The sequence below is a fragment of the Gopherus evgoodei genome, chromosome 3 (genome assembly GCF_007399415.2).
Source record: "Gopherus evgoodei ecotype Sinaloan lineage chromosome 3, rGopEvg1_v1.p, whole genome shotgun sequence".
Taxonomy (NCBI): Eukaryota; Metazoa; Chordata; order Testudines; family Testudinidae; genus Gopherus; species Gopherus evgoodei.
Genome location: NC_044324.1, coordinates 16578532 through 16599289, shown reverse-complemented (window position 1 = coordinate 16599289; position 20758 = coordinate 16578532). Strand labels below are relative to the sequence as shown.

General features: G+C 43.2%; 1 long non-coding RNA gene across 5 annotated transcripts in view; it reads right to left on the bottom strand.

Annotated features, from left to right (window-relative positions):
- Window positions 1-20116, bottom strand: part of LOC115648068 — a 49722-nt gene extending 29606 nt beyond the window's left edge. For 2 of the 5 annotated variants that reach the window (XR_003999451.1, XR_003999455.1), the window contains exons 1-3: window positions 19696-20116; window positions 6248-6390; window positions 4407-4537 (exon numbers count right to left, since the gene is read on the bottom strand). This is a non-coding gene — a long non-coding RNA (uncharacterized LOC115648068). Of the gene's footprint in view, window positions 1-4406; window positions 4541-6247; window positions 6391-19695 lie in introns of all 5 variants that reach the window. The other 3 variants (XR_003999453.1, XR_003999454.1, XR_003999452.1) reach the window with 3 other exon arrangements.
- Between the last annotated feature and the right edge of the window lie 642 nt (window positions 20117-20758).

Here is a 20758-nt window from a genome sequence, read left to right as displayed (position 1 = left end):
ACCAACTCCTCAATGAAGGACTGAGAGAGCTGCCAGTCCATATTTCTGAATTTCCAAGACATTCCCCCTCCCCCCACCGCCTGTGAAACAAAGAAGATAAGCCTTGACATTCCAAATATTTCGAAGGTTAAAAAGAAAAAACAGAAAAAAGTCAGGCTGATTATGCCTTAACTGGAGTATTGTGTCCAGTTCTGGGCCTCACATTTTCTGAAAGATATGGACAAATTGGAGAAAGGCCAGAGAAGAGCAACAAAAATGATTAAAGGTCTAGAAAACATGACCTATGAAGGAAGACTGAAAAAACTGAGTTTGTTTAGGGGGGAGAAGAGACGACTGAAAGGGGACAGGATAACAGTTTTCAAGTACATAAAAAGGTTATTACAAGGAGGAGGGAGAAAAATTGTTCTCCTTAACCTCTGAGGATAGGACAAGAAGCAATAGGCTTAAATTGCAGCAAGGGAGGTTGAGGTTGGACATTAGGAAAATCTTCCTAACTGTCAGGGTGATTAAGCACTGAAATAAATTGCACAGGGAGATTGTGGAATCTCCGTCATTGGAGATTTTTAAGAATCGGTTAGACAAGCACCTGTCAGGGATGGATAATATTTAGTCTGACCTTGAGTGCAGGGGACTGGATCACCTCTCAAGGTCCCTTCCTGTCCTATGATTCTATGATCATAAAGAAAAAAGGCACAACACCAATTTTTTTCCTCTCCCGGCCACCTCTAATTACAGAACAGCCAGTCAACCGGTAATGACAAGTCTGGTGAAAGTTTGTGAAGGGTCTGGATTGATACACAAAAGAAGTACCACTGAACTCACTAATAGCAGGAAACAAAATTCATTAATATGTTATAATTCACATATATAGAAATTCCTAAAATAAAAACCATGCCAAGATTGTGATGCAAAGCAACAAGATCAAGAAGGTGCAAATTAATACCAATCCTCAGGGTCGGTGCTTCCATTTAGGCAGCCTAGGCTATCACCTAGGGTGCCAGGATTATTGGGGGACGGCATTTTGCTGGGGGGGGGCTGCAGGGGGCAGCTCCGGTGGACCTGCCGCAGTCGTGCCTGCAGAGGGTCCGCTGCTCCCGCGGCTCTGGTGGACCTCCCGCAGGCACGGCTGCGGCAGCTCCACCGGAGCTGCGGACCAGTGGACCCTCTCTGCAGGCCAGCGCGCAGGACGGCGAAATGGCCGTGCACCTAGGGTGCTAAAAACACTAGAGCCTGTACTGCCAATACTCCCATCTCTAACTTGTCGTATGTCTGATCATTACAAGGGTGTTGGATCAGTACATGCTGTCACTTACTTTGTGCACTACAATACCCATACAGCCATGGCAGAGTGTCTGTCTTCCTTAATGTTGAATTTTCCTGCATTGGCTTGAGCGTTGTCACAACAACCTTGACGTTGCTTCAACTCACAGTGCTTCTTGTGTGCTAAATTATACCACGCACATGGCATCACTTTAGCGTTTTTTATTTTTATTTTTAAGAGCACAGCATCAGAATCACAAATACGCTGACACGTGCTCTGCAGCCATTAAAACAGATGCTAATATAAGATTTGATTTAAATTGCAAATAGGGCTGACTGTTACTAGTAAGACACAAGAAACCAACTACAAAGATCTGCATTCCTAAAGATCACCTTTCACTCCTAAGGGGGAAGCAAGGTGTATTGAGGGGGGAAATAATCTTCCACTCAAAATGCTGCTGTTACGAGAAGGTGCTCCAGTGCTGTCAGGTGTAATTCATTAATCCACAACGGCTACACCTTTGCTTCTGGAATGGGTGGCTTCTGTGATCCAGGAAAAGGGCCCCATGCCCATACTAGCAAGGATGGTGTTGATTCACCACCCCAAATAGCTCACCGTCCTCTGCACTCTGCTAATTAGCGTGAGTGGATTAGCAGCTGCTCTTTGCAAGGAATGTTGATGAGCCTCATTAGCAGCAGGCAGAAGTTATAAAAAGCCACAGGGAAGGAATCGGCTGAAAGTAGAAGAAGGCAGGAGATTTTGTCTCCTGCTCCTTCTTGGGGACGTGGTTGAAACAAGCTAGACTTTTTGAACTGAGCTGTTGCAAACTGATGAGCTGAAGGGAAATACTGCTGTGTCTGATTTGAGTTTTAAATAGGCAGGGTGATATTGACACTTTGTTTTGTTTTAATATTAAACCCTATCATCGAGGTGCTTAAACGCCACCAAGCCAGGCGTGTGGAGTCTTTTGCTTGGGCCAGAGTTTGCTAAAACAGGAAACTGACCCCTGGGAGCCTCAGTGAAAAGCATCATCATAGAGCAGTACCTCTGGATTGTGCCAGTGGGAGCTAGCTGAGCAGCTGCTAGGGGCAGTCTCTAGGTAATGGCAGCCATCTGGTGGAGCGCTGCCAGAGGGCAAAGACTTCCACTAAGTAGGGGCAGGTGACAAGACTGGCATTTTGATATTAGTCCCAGCAGACAGTGCCCAACCAGGAGCACCAAGAAACTAAGGGAAAGGCAAGATCTCTCTGCAAAAGGCAGGCACAGAAGGGGGGCTTGCCTAGAACGGTGAGGCACAGCTCGCTGCTGGAATAGGGTGGCAGCTGGGACTCGGCCACGGGAAGGTAGAGGTTGCCAGCTTACCTTCAAGAGTGACCTAGAGCATGAGAATTGCCATAGCAAGGGTGTCACGGTTACAGGGCTAGCTGTGCTCTAGATCCCTCTCAGCTCAGTACCCCCTTCCGGCAGCAGGCCTAGCTCCCTGCAACCCCCTCAATCGGTGGAGCCCAACTAGGGTGACCAGATGTCCTGATTTTATAGGGACAGTCCGATTTCTGGGTCTTTTTCTTATCTAGGCTCCTATGACCTCCCAGCCCCGTCCTGATTTTTCACATTTGTTGTTTGGTCACCCTACCTTTGACTGGGTCTCTGAGCTGCAGCCCCCTCCCAACCCCCAGGCTGAAGTGGTTTTGTCATTTGTAAGCTCTTACTTCAAGGACCTGTGACCAACAAGCTGCCTGGAGTTTCTCAGGAACAGCTTCTTCGGCACAAAGCGTTCTTTACTCACCTGGAGGGACATAGCAGGCAGAGTGAAGACAAAGAGTAAAATAGAGCAAAGTCCCTATGCATGGGTCTAACCTACACCTTAATCTTTCCTTGGAAACTTTTGAAAGTTCCCTGGAGCTTGGATCCTTCCATCTCTGGACTGGGGGAAGCAGACTGCTCTATTGCATCTTCTGTATCTCTTTCTCTCAGCCAGAGACACCCCTCCAGCCACTGCTCCTGAGACCCCACTCAACCCCCCTTCTTCCCCTGGGGATAAGATCTTTATGGTTTAAATATTCCCTTCTGAGCTGGGTTTCAGCCGGAGCAGCCTGGATGGAGCCCAGCAGGGGCACTCCTCAACTAAGAGCTTTCCCCACCCGTCCACTATTGTTCCGTAAGGAGCCTTTGTATTCTCAGTAATAGTAGCTGCTCTTTGCCATTGATTTGCCTTTTCTGCTTGGTTCCTTTAACAGACCCTTTTGATCTCGCTCCATAGCAAGTGACCCATCATAATCAAACACACGGAGGCACGATATTTATTTAAAAAAATACAGGTATTTCCCAGTCTATCAGAGGGACAATATAGGATCCAACAGAGGCAGAGATCTTGTGCTCTACCTGTGGTAGGCCTGGGTATATCAGCTGGGTGATGATTTGGGGACTCTGTATAATTTAGGAATTCCAGGTTGACTTTATGACCTATCTACATGTATCCTCATGAACGTCTTTGGCTGTGTACTGCCTCATGGTCCTTGTGAGAAGGATGGAGGGGAATGACGCCTGCACATCTGTTCACGAATAGGTCAATCATTAAAGACTATCAGGATCTGAAAAGATCTCTCCTGGGGAGACCAAAAGAAAAGCTGCATCTGAGGTCTGGTCTACACTGCTAGACCTACATTGGCATAACTAGGACACTCAGGGGTGTGAAAAATCCACACCCCTGAGCAACCGAATTATGAGGGCTTTACACACCACCACCACCACCCCCAGTGTAGACAGCGCTATGTCAGTGGGAGAGCTCCCCATCTTAATTAATTAAATTAAAGCTCTCCAGCTGCACAGATGCATTGGTGCAGCTGTGCCAATGCAGCATTTTAAGTGTAGACACTTGCCCTTAGATAAAGCCAGTTTTCTCCCAATTTCTCTACCACGGAGAGTAGGATTTGAAGGAATGGAAAATCTCCAAACAGGAAAACCAGTCAGGTAGAAATACTTGCCTTTAAAAACACATGGGGATTTACAGAGACAAAGGGAGCTTGGACAGGATAGAGGGATGCTTTCGTAGCAGAGGGGTCCTTTATGACTCCTGGATCAGCTGAGGTCAAGGGAAATGGGTCCTAACCCATGAGCTACAAAAGCTTGAGCTAACTAGCCATACCTCCTTCAGCTTGTGGCTGCAAAAACTCTTGTCTTCTGCAGATCAGCACAGACGGGAACCTGTAGCACCCACTCACCAGTGGCTTAGACAAGGGAAGAGCAAAAAGCCAAGTATCACTGAATTTAGACAACCTGCTTCATGAAGAGACATAAGCATTAACATTAAGACTAATAAGGATAGTGTACTTGAGAAAATGTACCGGGGCTCATCTTATTGTGCTAGATGGCTCTGAGAAACTCCTTGATATATACTGAGAGCTTTTACTATATGAGATTTTATACATTAATACTGATATGGATAATACGCTATGCACTTCAATAAACAGGTGAAAGTACTTGCTACGCTTTAAGGGATATTAGTGACAAATGTATTTATATGTAAGAAGAGGCTGTCCACAGAGCTCTCATAGCATGTGTTTTTCATGAGAGGTTTTGAATGAATAGTATGACCGGCTTAGAGATTTAAGTTAGCAGTAACATGAAGATGAGAACACATTGTTCGACAACCTTCAAAAGTTGAATAGGATCCTAGGATGCAGCAAAACGGAAAGCAAACAAAGAAAATTTTTCTGTGAGTCGAGGACACAGCACATTACAGGATCAGGTCTTAAAGGGACACTGACACCTCAAATTTTACTCAAATGTTAGGCTTTATAAACACAAATGTACGTATCATCGAGGCTCAATCAGAATGTTTCCACATTTAAAAAAAATCTAACTGCAATAGGTTTTTAAAGAAATAGTTAAACCAAGCATATTGTCAGGTGTGTATCTTGTCAGTTCCTGTTTTATTTTACTTTATTAATATATTAAAATTTGAAGACATGTGAAGCCTTCAGTAAGGGGGCCAGCAATGGGAAGATAACAGGGGGTGGGGAAGTGAGTTTGGAGGATGGATACAAAGGAGGGACCAGACGTGGCTCAGCACAGAACATCATGGAGGAGGAGAACACACTCACTGCCCAAGGGACAGCATGAGAACTAACCTACCCGTATGAAGGAGGAGACTGAGGTTGAGTGGCACAGAGGGACAGGGACACAGTTCTAGATATAGACAGGTGTGGAATGGAAATAGGGAAACAGTGAGGTATGTTGCCAAAAGCAGAATGTAAGTGGAGAGTCGTAGTGAACTAGGATTGAGAGGCCAGTGGTGTAGGAGACAGGGCAGAGAAGTGGGAGTTAGGAGTTCTGTTTTCACATCTCCTGGGTGCCCTTGTACAAGCACTTCACTTTCTTTCCCCTCCCCTCTTATGTCTCTTTAGATTGTAAAGTCAGGTAGTGTCTCTTACTCTGGGTGTGGACAGCCCCTAGTGCAAAGGGTCCTGATCTCAGTTGGGACTCTAGTTGTATCTACTGTCAGCAAATTATTTTGTAATCATGGATGAGATAATAAAGTGATGGGGGTCATATAGGTACACAGATAAATGGAGGCAGCTGTAGAGACGCTTGAAAGTGAGAATGAAAAGTTTGAATATGATACGGAACAAGATCCGAAGCCAAGGGGAGGTTCCAAGGAGGTGGGGTGGAAACAGGTGGAGGTGCTAACACAACAGATCATTGTAATGGTAGTGTGTTGTATAGGCTTTCTGGGTGCAATATGAGATTTGGGGAGGGCAGAGAGGAGGAGATGGAACCAGTAAATAAGACAAGAGAACGCTACACTTTTCTGTGGTTTTATCTGTTAAAACTATCCAGCACCATTTGTACACAGTAAACTCGCCACAGATATTAATCCTGGACTGGCAAATTGTATGTCATTCAGTGCCCCTCACCCAGTGTTGCTAGAAAGATGACACTTCGGCCAACATTAATATAACAGATAAATTGTCTCAAAGTCCTTACGCAATCAGCCTGTGCTCTTCTGAGTGTGAGCACGTAAACAGGATGTGCAGATCCCCCATACAAAGATTTGACAGGGTAGTCATCATCATTAGCAACCTTTCAGATGTTCTGGGGCTCATTTACCTTCCGCCTGACATTGAGACCTATGCAGAGACAAAAGGATCCACTTATTGGAGTTCTTATTTAATATTTGTATACCACACTGTAATGTTTTCCTTAAATGTAGAGATCAAATCAGCATTGACAAAAAGTATATGCCTGTCAGCTTCCATTAAGCTCTTATTAAATGTTGCAGTGTTCTAGCTAATAGTTGTGAGGACAATTCAGCCATGGAGCAACAGACACTTGGTACAAACATCCTCTGTAGTTTAGAGCAGCCCTAGGGTGGCTGTAAAGCTGCAGCAGCTGCCAACAGCCCCCCCAGTACATTCTGTTCATCTATGGAGGCAGAACAGGCTTTCCTCTCATTCCCATGAGACCTTTTATTTACTTCACCAGCAATGTGCTCTATCGGTTTTTTGCTGGGAGTTAGAAGATGGGGGTTCTAGTCCTGAATCTGCTCATGGCATGCGTAAGGCTAAGCAAATGAGGGAATGGAGAAGAAGAGTTCAATCCTATAGGGGGCCACTTAGGGACCTGGGGCAAAAATCAGTACTTGGTCCTGCTAGTGAAGGCAGGAGGCTGGACTCGATGACTTTTCAAGGTCCCTTCCTGTTCTAGGAGATTGGTATGTCTCCACTTATTACTTACTTACTAAGAAAGGGTTGAATATAGACAGGGGATGTGATGCTGCAGTCTGAGGAGGTGCTTGGAGGAAGCTGGGCAGATCAAGTGAGGGAATTATCCAGGGATGAGAAAAGTATGTTGGGAACAACATGAGGTATATTAAAAAAGGCTGCTCTCAGATGATGGGTGTTGTTTTTGGCATGTGGTACCCAGCTTTTCTTCAGCACCAGAATGATGCTCGAATCCTACACTGACGGGGATGATATAAGAACCTAAATAGAAATTATTAGAATAGAACAAACCAGAATGAACATGATTCCTAGAAAAAGTGTACAACTGGAGAAAGGAATCCCCTCTTGCCACCAGTCACTGGAAGTGACTGAGGTTCACTCTCTTTGTTGAGTCTCTGTTTTCTGAGCTTGTCAAAAAATGCTTTATATTTTCACGACTTCATTTCAATCAACTTTTTTTCATCAATTTTTTGGGCGTTTTTGACAAAATGAAAACCAAAAAGTTTTCAAACTGATATATACCTGTTTTTCATTCCCTTCCCTTTTTTACTTTTTCCCTTTTTTGAACAGGACATTTTTTTGGTTTTCAGTTTTTCATTAAAAAAAATAAAATTTTCAACAAACATTGGTTAGGTCAAAAAGGTTTTTTTGTCAAAACAATGTTTTCGTGAGAAAATTTTGACCAGCACTATCTATTTTATAGTTCATATAACAGGCTACAAGTTGAAGCTAGAAATAAGGTGCAAATTTTAAGTTAAGGTAATTAACCATTGAAACAACTTACCAAGGAATGTGGGGAATTCTCCATCACTTGGAGTCTTTCAATCAAGCCTTTTAAAGATATTGCTACATGACCTCAGTCATCTTCTTGGTGGGTTAACACAAGCAGGGAAAGTTTTTGGAATGATGACACAGGCACGAGCTTAATAAGCAACAGACCAATATGTGTTTATTATTGGAGGAAGATACAGAGGCTGCTCCCTCGTGCTGCTGACCAAAATGCAGTTTGGCTTTCTCCCCCAGGCAGAAATACACCTGTTCTGTGTGTGAGCCTAGAGAGAGATACTCAAGACAGTGTAACATTCAGGCTTCATTCTTTCCTCCACACATAGTGTTGTCTCTCATCAAGCACTTCCTGAAATAGGAGTTCTCTTCAAATCCCCAGACATGACCACATGGTGGCACCGCTACTGGGAAGCAATGTATACTGACAACACCCACACTCCAAACTTCCACTCAGGGTCCTTCCTTCCCGCACTCTTTAGGGACAGCCTGGGGATGTGCCAAAGATTCAGACCCAACAGCACAATAACTCTTACAACGTGCTCGAGTTCCACTCCAAGGCATTGAGTTTGAGGCAGGGATTACTGAGTTAAATTTGCAGGAGATCAGAGCAGAGAATCATAGTGGTCCCCTTTGAATTTAAAATCTATGGGTGAAATCCTGGCCCCATTGAAGTCAATGGCAAAGCTCCAAATGATTTAAGGGGGTGCAGAATTTCACCCTATGCATCTATTACTCTAAGTAATTCAGAGAGAAACCTTCAAGGACATGTGTAGGTTTTTGGTCAATTAAATATAAAACACCCTAACATTTAGTATAAAGCCAGAAAGCCAATTAATCCCCCGGCTGCCTTACGCCTAGCAGAGTAAAACACTACATGAGGCTTGCCTACACTACCCTAGCGTTGGCACAGTTAGATCGGCATAAAGGGGCTTTATTCCAGTATAGCCATTCCTGTACAGGAAGGGGACTTGCTATTCTGGTAGAAGTCAGTCTTATAACTGCACCCACACTTTGGCCTGGTCTATACTGGAGGGGGAAGTCGATGTAAGCTACTCAACTTCAGCTATGGGAATAGTGCAGCTGAAGTCAACTTATCTTATTTTGACTTACCTCCCACCCTCATGGCGCGGGATCGACGGCTGCAGCTCCCCCGTCGACTCCGCTTCCACCTCTGGCTCTGGTGGAGTTCTGGAGTCGACGGGGAGCGCATTCGGGGATCGATATATCGTGTCTAGAGGAGATGCGATATATCGATCCCTGATAGATCAATTGCTATTCACCGATGTGGCGGGTAGTGTGGATGTACCCTAAGGCTTCTGCCAGTATAAGTATTTGGTGGGGGGGAGGGAGAATCACACCCTTAGCTGAAATAGTTACTGATAAAATTAGAAGGGATGGGCCAGACTTAAGACACACAATTATTATGAGCAGTGTCTTGCTGACAGAAGGGACTGTTTGCATTGAAATCCCCTTCAAATCCCTGTCAGTTCTTGCTCTACTTCCACAACAGTAAATTAAAAAGAAAAAGAAAAAACAGCTGGTGCTGAACCAATGCCAGTTTCTTTTTACTCTACATCAATAGAATCTAGTTATTAGCTGAGTGAAACCTTGGGATTGAGACCAATATGTTACTTGAAGGGTGAGTTCACACCTAATTGTAAGTATAAACCCTGCCTAAAACAAAAGAAGTGTGTGAACCCACCCAGGAGCTTTGACTGAGTATTTTTTTGTGTATGGGGAGGGAGTAGGCAGAACAAACAAACCCCTGAGATTATGTCTACACTACATAATTTACAGCAGCGTCACTGCGCCACTGTAGCACTTCTGATGAAGATGCTCCAAGCCGACTGGGGAGAGCTCTCTCATCGGAGTAGTTCATCCACCTCCCGGAGAGGTGGTACCTATGTTGAGGAGAAGCTCTCTCACTGACAGAGCAGTTTACACCAGCAGTTTGGTCAGTGTAACTACGTCACTCAGGGGTATGGACTGTTCCTTCTAAATACATCAGCAGGGTAAATACCAGGGAGGGAGATGAGTTATTTAAATTAAGTGCCAATGTGGATACAAGAACAAATGGATATAAACTGGCCATCAACAAAGTTGGTCTTGAATTTAGGTGAAGATTTCTTCTAATCATCAGAGAAGGGAAGTTCTGGAACAGCCTTCCAAGGGGAGCCTTGGAGGCAAAAAAAACCTGACTGGCTTCAAGACTGAGCTTGATAAGTTTATGGAAAGGATGGGATGATGGGACTGCCCACAATGGCATGTGGCCCGTAAGCAACTGCCAGTAGCGAATATCCCCAAAGGCCAGTGATGAGACTCTAGATGAGGAGGGCTCTGAGTTACTACAGAGAATTCTTTCCCAGGTATCTGGCTGACGGGTCTTGCCCACATGCTCAGGATCTAAACTGATTTTCATATGTGGGGCTGGGAAGGAATTTTCCCTGGGTCAGATTGGCAGAGACCCTGTTGGTTTTTCACCTTCCTCTGCAGGAAGGCACAGGCCACTCGCAGGTTTAACTAGTGTGAATGGTGAATTCTCTGTAACTTGAGGTCTTTAAACCATTATTTGAGGACTTCAGTAACTCAGCCAGAGGTTAGGGGTCTATTACAGGAGTGGGTGGGTGAGGTTCTGTGGCCTGCAATGTGCAGGAGGTCAGACTAGATGATCACGATCAGAGGCGTAGCGAGTGCCCTCCGTACCCTCCGACCGGATGGGGCCCCGCAAGGAAGGGGGCCCCTAAAAGTGGCAAAAAAAATGTAAGGTATAACTAGGTAAGTGACATTTATTGACTCTATTGCACAATCCATGTCGGTTTTACTGACAAAACCGTGAAGTCATTATGATACATCATAATGCTATTGGCTACATCAGTTGTCTGTCGGTCAGTTTCGAATTTTAGTTGGACCCATTCAAAGAATGTGTATTTGCGTTCATAATGGCGGTCAGCGGATAAATGTTATTAATTTCGTTGTTTAGTTTTTTATCATTTCCAACGCAGAAGCATGCTTTGTGATGTCTAAGAGAATGTATAAGAGCAGAGCTAGTAAACGAAAGGCAGCAAAAGATGCCGAGAAGGAACTTGAGAAAATTCCAAAGTTGTCAACGTATTTTGCGCTGCAATCCAACGTACAGGTACAGGCACATGAAACGGACAGCGCTAGCAGCAACGAATCGTATCCAGAAGTATCCAGAAGTGCTTCAAGTGAGGTCGAAGGTGAAGCCAGTTGTTCTACCAAACAAACTGTGACAGATATTCCAGCTGCTGCCGGGAAAGAAGTATCTGAATCTGAACCACTGACTGATGATCCAGGAGATTGGCCGTCTATAATATCAGACAGGCACGTGAGTGACATTGTTGCACATGGCCCACCGCAGCAGAATGAAAGTTACGAATTTCCATTTAACGAGGAAAGACGGAGGTTCACAAGTACTCATTTCTATCGAACCATGGCAAATGGCGAGAAAATAAGACGTTCATGGTTAATGTACTCAGTTCAGAAAGATGCCATTTTTTGTTTTTGTTGTAAATTATTTGGCACTGGTGACATACCGCTACGTCGTGGAACATCTGCTTGGAAAGCACTGTCAAAGAGACTTCAGCAGCATGAAACAGGCAAAGATCATCAAGACTGTATGGTGAAATGGTTTGACTTTCGGTCAGGCATAGTAAACCATACATCTATTGACCAACTCGAATTGCAGGCTTTTCTGAAAGAAAGAGATTTCTGGAGAAATGTTGTCAAACGCATGGTTGATGTCGTTATTTTCTTGTCTGAAAGAAACTTGGCATTTCGAGGAAGTAATGAAAAGCTCGGCGATCCTTCGAATGGCAACTTTTTGGGAGTGTTTGAATTGCTTGCAAAGTATGATACTGTCCTCAGCGAACTTTTACAGAGGTTTAAGAAGGCAGAGACACATGTTCAGTACTCAGTCCACAGATCCAAAACGAGCTGATTCAACTTGTTGCCAGTAACATTCAAGAGGCCAACATAGCACAGCTTAAAAAAGCAAAATATTATTCAGTTATTTTGGACTGTACTCCCGACGTGTCACATGAAGAACAGATGTCTGTGGTGTTACGCTTTGTTGAATGCAACGGTGAAGATGGTGTCAATATTCGTGAAGCATTTGTTGTTTTTCTTAATGTTCATGATACAACTGGCGAGGGCTTATTGGAAGCGTTTCTTGAAAAGGCAAACAACTTAGGAATAGACATTGCTGACATGAGAGGCCAAGCTTATGATAACGGCACAAATATGAGAGAAAAGAATAAAGGAGTTCAAGCCCGCATGCTAGAAATAAATGACCGTGCCTTGTATGTACCATGTGGAGCTCACACTTGGAATCTTGTGATCTCAGATGCAGCAAAGTCATCAAAATATGCCGTTGAATTTTTCAGTCTGTTTAACAGAATATACATTATCTTTTCTTCTTCACCTTCACGTTGGGATATACTTCAAGAACATATGCCAATATCTGTTAAAGGGTTATCGGACACTCGTTGGGAGTCGAGAATTGCTGCTGTGAAGCCATTGCGTTATCACCTTGAAGAATTGTGCAATGCTTTGTCATCTTTGCGAGAATATGCGCTCGAAAAGAAAGATGGCAATACAGCAACAGAAGCCGGTGCGCTTTTAGACCATGTTACGACGTGGCCTTTTGTTCTGACTGTGTACACGTGGTACGATATACTATTTCACGTCAATAAAACCAGCAAATTAATTCAGTCACCAGATGTGTCAATTGACATACTGCAGGCAGAGGTCGGTGCTACAATGAAGTTTTTGGAAGACTATCGAAATACAGGATTGTCATAAACAGATAGCTAAGGGTTAATGTTCTTTTACCTATAAAGGGTTAACACAGGGAACCTAAAACATCTGACCAGAGGACCAATCAGGAAACAAGACTTTTTCAAATCTGGGTGGAGGGAAGTTTTGGGTGTGAGTTCTTTGTTCTTTGTCTTGGGTCTGACCCTCTCGGCTCTGAGAGTGATCTTTCTATCTCCTGCCTTTCTAATCTTCTGTTTCCAAGTTGTAAGTACAAGGATAGTAAGACCATAGGTTTATATTGTTTTCTTTTGTATTTACATGTGTATAGTTGCTGGAATGTGTTAAATTGTATTCTTTTTGGATAAGGCTGTTTATTCATTTTTTTCCTTTAAGCAATTGACGCTATATATTGTCATCTTATTACAGACACTATTTTTAATGTCTTTTTCTTTCTTTTTTTTATATAAAGCTTTCTTTTTAAGACCTGTTGGAGTTTTTCTTTAGTGGGGACTCCAGGGAATTGAGTCTGCAGCTCACCAGGGAATTGGTGGAAGGAAAAAGTCAAGGGGAAAATCTCTTTGTGTTAGATTTACTAAGCCTGACTTTGCATACTCTCTGGGTGAGGGGGAGAGATTAGATCTCTCGGTACTTGTGTTTCCAGGACTGGAAGCAGGGAATCTCCTAGGGTCGTCCAGGGAGGGGAGCCTGGGAGGAAGTACCAAGGAAACAAGGGGAGGGGGTTATTTCCCTTTGTTGTAAGACTCAAGGCATCTGAGTCTGGGGGTCCCCCAGGGAAGGTTTTGGGGAGACCACAGTGAGCTAGGCACTGTATAATTCTTAGCTGGTGGCAGCGATACCAGGTCCAAGCTGGTAACTAAGCTTGGAGGTTTTCATGCTAACACCCATATCTTGGACACTAAGGTCCAGATCTGGGAAAAAATGTTATGACAAGGATATAACTCTGTGGTCACAAATGCACGTGAAATAGCAGAACATATGGGTATTGAGCAGGTGTTTCCAGAAACCAGGGTGCGACGTAAGAAGAGAATGTTTGATTACGAATGTGCTGATGATTCGAGTCATCTTTCTGCTGAAGAAATTTCAAATCGCTGTTCTTTCTTGTTCTCACTGATCAGGCCATATCTTCTGTTTCATCGCGATTTGACCAACTAGTGGAGTGGTATAAGTTGTTTGGATTTCTGTACAACGCTAACAGCCTGAAGCAGTTTCACAGAGAAAATGAACTGGAGAATCACAGCAAAAATTTTGACAGAAAAATGGCAGACATTGATGCCAATGAACTCATAATGGAATTGAATCGTTTTATTTATGTCATCGAGAAAGAGAGAGGACTTGTCACGGCAAACAATTTTTTAACGTACATATACAAGAACAACCTTCAGGAGATATATCTGAATCTTTGCATTTGCATCAGAATTCTTCTGACCACACCAGTTACTGTCGCTGGTGCTGAAAGGAGCTTCAGCAGAATGAAACTGATCAAGAATATCCTTCGCTCAGCCATGACAGATAATAGGCTTTCTGTGCTTGCAGTTATCTCAATCGAAAACAAGATTGCCAGATCTCTGGATATGACGCATTGATTAACCAATTTGCGAAGAACAAGGCTCGAAAGAAGCGCTTTGCGTAAATACGGAATACATGTACACTGTAGGCCTATGTATACATAATGTGAACCCTGTATATTGTATAAAATACCGCATTCCAGTTTCTGCATTGTAAGAGGCCCCGGACATATGTTCAAAGGGGGCCACGTTCTTTGTTGCTACGGCCCTGATCACGATGGTCCCTTTTGACTTTGAAGTCTGAGTCTATGTTTGCCCCAGTGCCAGCACAAGGTGGTGCACTGGATTGTACAGCACCATGGGGCTGCCCTGAAAGACCCAGAGGGGGCATGGCAGAATGGGGTTCCTGCAGAGATTCCCTGGGTGGATAGCTCCTTACAACCCTTTCTAAAGGTATAAAAAGGTCCACTGCTTTATGTATACCTACAGCTCAGCTGGAAGTACTGTGTCTCCAGCCACTGCCACCTGGAGGTGCACCCGCCCTTCAGCTCAACTCATTCTAGGGCCCAGATCCTGTAAGATATTCCGACTCTAACCCCCACTGATTTCAGTGGAAATTAGGAGCTGAAATATCTTTGAGGATGTGGGTCCAGGGGTCTAATTGGCCCATAGCAAGCATATGGTACTCACAGGTACAGAAGAGTCAAAAATTGTGTCTGAAATTTTAATAAGACTGGATAAATTTATAACCAGTAACATATGTGTTTCTGTAAAAGGAGTTAAGGGTAATAATCTCAATACTCCAGGGCTATTCACTGTAGGGGTCAGGAAGGAATTTTGCTGTTTCTAATATATTTGCTACATTTTGACAGCGTTCTGCATATAATGTTTGTCAAGTGCTTTGGGGCAAAAGGTGCTCTGTAAGTGTAAAATATTATTATTACATGTTCCGGCTTAGCTGGTAATTATATTTCAAGTTACCAACCATATAATTAGCAGTTTCCTGTCTTCATTGCTCTATAGGGAAAAAAAATCAGATAATTACCCTGTAACAACATAGTACTTTCCTTACATTGATATGGCCAGTGTAACAATAGTTATTGTACATGAAGGTACACAGAATTCTGCAATGGAGATCTTACTTGGCCACCTTGATAACCTAAGTTGCCAACAAGCCAGCTGCAGCAAACCATATCTATATTTCAGATGTGATACATTCATACTGATTACTAAGGTTCATTACCTGTGGCTAAAATTTTAACACTACAGAACACAGCCTCGCAGATCTACAATGGACTGTGTCTCACCTGGAGGCCTAGATGAAAGAGAAAACTGGCTAAGTGGACCTATTTCACATCCCACCTGCTAAACAAGAAGCTGATCTTAGCTGGGTTCTGGAAACTTTTGTTTCTGTTTGGAACCCTGGAGCCCTCCAAACCTTTTCCTTCATGAGGTACTGGATTTTCACCACCTAATGTTGGCCTAGAAGTAACAGATGAAGATTCCTTCCCTTCTAAACTGAACCACCAGGCGTCTATTCTGTTTTGAACCTTGAGTCACACCAGTCCCTATACAGTATTTGAGCCTGCTGCCTCTCCAACATTCCCAGAACATACTGAACCTGGGACTGAGCCTGCAATGTTCCATTTACAACATTCCCTGAAGCAGTCGAATAGACCTTTTTTTCCGTCCAAGCATGCAGCATTTATATATCCAGTGCATACAGGGGGGAATCTCACTTGTATCTCATGCATTTTTCTGATTACTCATTAAAACAGGATTATGGATTTGTATATCATGTTGATCATTTTCTCCCTCCTATTATTTTGGTTTGACTCCCGATTCATGTCACTGAGATCTAGATTCCCTATAATAAGCTTCCTAAAAGTTTGGGCTTGGTGGGATCTGGGGTCATAGTTCAGCCTGTGAGAGAGAGTTAAAAGTCCACTTTTTTTTTTCCTTCATGGTACTGAGCACTTTCAGTTCCCATTGGCTTCATGGGAGCTGAAGGGGCTCTGCATTTCTCAGGATCAAATGCAGCAGCCCTGCATGGCTCTGGATTTTCCCAGGCTTCAGAGGATCCAGGCTCATCTCTCATATTTACCATCTTCAATATGCTTTACAAACAATAACTCCTTCATCCCCACAGTACCACTCGCGGTATGGCTGTATTTGTATTACATCCATTTTATAAATGGGAATGCAGAAGGCAAGAGATTAAGTGACTTATCGCCATGAACAGAGGGAATCAGTATCTGAGCCGGGTGGGTGTCCTGACTTCCTGTGCTGAACTCAGACACCTAGGCCCTTTTTGCTTGCTAAGTACACTCTTGTTAGCTTAGGTTTTCTCTACATCTTCTGTTCATCTTCTTTTTGCATGTTTCCTGTTATCTCATCTAGTCTTTTTCCTCTGGCTTGCTGACCTTTAATCCTATTACTAGGAACTATTTTAAAAGGTCTGTTTGCAAGTGATGCTTTAACAGCCTTTCCAAAGTTCTACCTATTCTTACAGTTTGCTGAAGTAAATAAGCAACCTACCCTTCATCTCTAGCATTGGATCTTACTGGGTGTTATTCATTTCTTATCACTGGGGTAAACCTTAAATCTTCAAATTCATTCTAGTCCTTATTCACTTTTGACTCAGACAAAATCTCTATTGGGCCTGCTCCTCTGAGGCCTCTTGACACTGTTCTAGTAATATGAAGGGGCTTTAAAGTGTGAGTAAATTACATTCACGCCCACTTTATGGCCTTTTTACACAGCTAAAATAGTGTAAAAGGGCTCGGTGTCAACAAGAATCAGGCCCACTGACTTCAACAGGCATTTAGCCTGAGTAAAGACTTTAGGAGTTGATTCGTTGTTATTTAGTCACAGTTTTACCTGCCCTGCAGCCACTAATACTTCTTATTTAGATAAGGCCTGGTTTAAATTTGATCAAATCAAATTCTGTAAACGTTTAAGCAAAAAATGAAAATGAACTCAAACCTTTTTTGGAGGTTCAAAAACCTTGGGTGAACTTAAAGAAAAAAATTCCCCACCCCCGCACTCTGGTGCCAGCTGGAAAGGAAAAATTCTAAAACATGACCAGAAAGGCTCCCCTTCCAGTATTAGAACCACATGATAATGGAAATTTCACGAGGAAGTCCTCATGGCATGATTTACAGCCTGGCTTTCAGACCTCCATTAAGATTCTTATCTCTTGTTGTACAGTGTGGTTGTAATCTCTCTGAGTGTAAATCTGAGGATTTGCTTCAGACTATTCTACAGAGAAGGGCCAATTGCACGATTCAGATTGCAAATCCAACCAGGGGCGTTTGGATCTGGGTCCCTCGGAACTTTCCAGTATTATTTTCATATCTTTGCTCTGCTGTTCTGTAATGTCCCTTTGGGACCTGATCCTGCATAGTGTTAAATACCCTCAAACCTTAATGACATACAACCAGGGCTGAGGATGCTCAGATCTGGTGGTGTTCAGCACCTTGCAGGACTGGGACCTTCATGTATATTCTGGTCCTTTTGTTTTTCAAATGTTAAAGGTACAGCTCCTGATGCACCCACCAACTCCCCTTGAAGTCAAGAGACTTGCCCAAGGTTACATAGCAAGACAGTGTCGGGAGGACGAGCTTTGGAATCCAGGTTACTTGACTTTGCCTCATGTCTAACCAACTAGATCACAACTTTGTCATTGACTCCAATGGGGGGTGAGGTGGGGGACAGGACTCCACATAGTATTACCTTTCCCATTTGTAGGGATGGATAATGAGGATACTAACATTTACCTACCTAGCTACGTGTGGCTGCTGAAAACGTAAACCCTATTTATTTTTGGATTTTGCTTAAACTACTACTGCCCGTTTTACAGATGACCAGGCTATGGCACAGAAAAGTTAAGTAACTTGGCTAGTAGCCAGCATGATTTGGTGGATTAAGCATAGGGCAGGGTGTCAGGCTATCTGAGTCCTTACCCTGCTTCTGACACTGACTTGGTATGTGACCTTGGGCATATCATTTAACTGCTCTGAGCCTCGGTTTTCCTGTCTGAAAAGTCAGGAAAATGTAATTTACTTTCTATATAAAGCATCCATGTTTGTAAAGAGCTGCATAAGTGCTAAGTCTTGTTTAGGCCAGTCATATCTGGAGAAAGAAATCAAGACCTCCTAGCTACCAGCCATGTGTCTTTCACATGCATTACTGTGAACAATTTTCAGTCTCCCCCAGAATTTCATAATAGATCAAAATTTCAAGGAGTTAGGATTCATATGATATGTCCTGCCGACATACTCCACAGGAATTCTGTTGAAAAAATATTCACCAGTTTCACCCCACTCTATCTGTAACTTAGAAGAAATAAGGCATAGACTGCTTGAATGTTCCTGGTTGTTGTTTAACTAATTACTCATTTTCGAGGCAGAAATCAAAACTAAAATACTCCCCAAATTCTCCTCCCACAATGACTAATTTTCTGCCGACGCCACTTACTTTTTCAGATAAATGATACCCAAAATAGCAAACTTCTAATCACATAATCCAAACAAGACAGGTTTTAGCTCCTCTTGCTATAGATTTTCTTTCTGGTCTCTCATGAGAATCAGCCTTTTAACTAGTCTCGTCTCCATTAGAGTAACATTTACTTTATAAATTTTGGTTAATGCTTATTTAGTTCAGCATGGTATGTTGCAGGGCTATCTGAAGCCTCCTCCACAGCAGGAAAAGAACTGTTGCTGTCTGAGAACTGTTTTCAGCAAAGCTCCCTCCTGCGGTGGCACTGAAAACAATTTCACTGCAGCAAGTGTAGGACCAATCCATCCTCAGTGAAGACTGGAGAATTTAGCCATAAAGCTCCTTTGGGTCCTTCTGGGGTGGGGTGGGGTGGAGAGAGCTCTTCCCAGGGCCAGAAGACATGATTTGTTATACCAGGCCATTTAGAAATAGAGCAAAATCTATCACAAGATGAAACGCATTTACAAGTATTAAACTCTCCCCATTAAACTGGCATAGAAGTCTTTTTGCCAGCTGTGGAAGCAACTCTGCTTAGAGGAGGTTTTGATTATACTTATACGCTCAACTATACCACAGTTGAGCCAGAATGTGGCAGGATCCTAGCACAGGTAACTAGAGTACTTCAGGGATAACAGCTCCTTTTTCCCCCCTTCTGCAGTTTTCTCTCTGCCTTCAGAAGACCCCCCACCCCAGGAAAGTAGGTAGTCTAGTAAAGTAAGCATTTTATGTCTGCTAATGAGCTCATTTCCTCTCTACTCTCCAGCCTGGTTTCTCCTCTCCGACCCCATCAGAGAATCCAATAAGGCCCAATCTAAAAGCTCCTTAGAGCATTTTAATTGCAAAATTGATAACATCTCATGCCAGTAAACTTGGCTCCATTAGTGAGGGAAGTGCCTTGTGTGGAAAAATGAGGTCCTGGAAAGACATGATGGCCAAATGCACTTTACCACCCTGCTGGAATGGCAACACTTACTCTCTGTATAACTATAAATCATTTACAAAGCCATGAAACGGGACGTTGACCCGATGGCCTAATTTTTGAAGGACAAGGTTATGCAAGGTCATCAATATCAACCATAGCAATTGCTCTCTTTCCTCATTCTTCAGAGTGCTTATAATTTACCTTGGTATTGTCTGGTCCATAGGGGAAGCAGTTGCTCCATCCTTGATTCAGTGCAACTTCTGATGCCATGTAATATTTAGTAAGAACTCAGGAGTCAGGCTGCTTGGAGAGAAGACAGCGTTTTTATTAATGGCATGAGGGCTCAGCTCATCTTCAGTCTCCTCAGGCTTCTGGAAATACCTCGTTGGCACGGAGCATGTTCAGAATTCTAACCCAGGAAATAGCATCGTTATTTCTGTATTAACATTACATCATCTAATTTCCATAGCCATGCACCTACCAGACTCATATGCTTAAACACATCCTTAAATGTTTTGCTGGACCTGGGCCAGAGTGCTCGACATCTTGCAGAATCAAGCCCATAGTACCCATGGGTGAGGTAATATCTTTTACTAGGCCAACTTCTGTAGGTGAAATAGACAAGCTTCTGAGCTCCACGGTGCTCCTCTTCAGGTCTGGGAAAGGTATGAGAGTGTCACAGCAAGATATGACCTCGTCCACCTAGTCTTTCTCATATCTTTGAATCAACACAGCTACAACAACCCTGCAAACATGATTTAAAGAGCAGTTTTAATCAGCAAAGTGGTTATATAAAAATGCCTCATATTGGTTTAATATATCTGTTCCGTATGCATCTTCCAGTCATTAACATCAGCTTATTTTACTAAATTGTTAGCTAAATGCTGATGATGGTGCAGCCTGTGTTATGACACGAGATGATAGAAGTGGCAGAAAGAGAACCGGTTGATTTTTCAGATCCCAGAACACTTGATTTGCAAGACTTGCAGTTAGAAGAAGGATTTTTTCCCTTTTGAGGGGAATCATTACAGACCTCCGATGTGATTTTTTAGAGTCACTTTGTTTTTTTAGTATGTAGCACTCACAGCTTATTTTCCATTTTCAAAGCCCTTTGAAAATGCTGGCTAACTAATGCTCACTACACCTATGTGAGGTAGGTAAATCAGGATTCTTATTCCCATTTTACAGATGGGGAGACTGAGACACAAAGCTGAGAGTCTTGTCCAGCACATCAATGGTGAAGCTGAGATTAGAAATCAGGAGC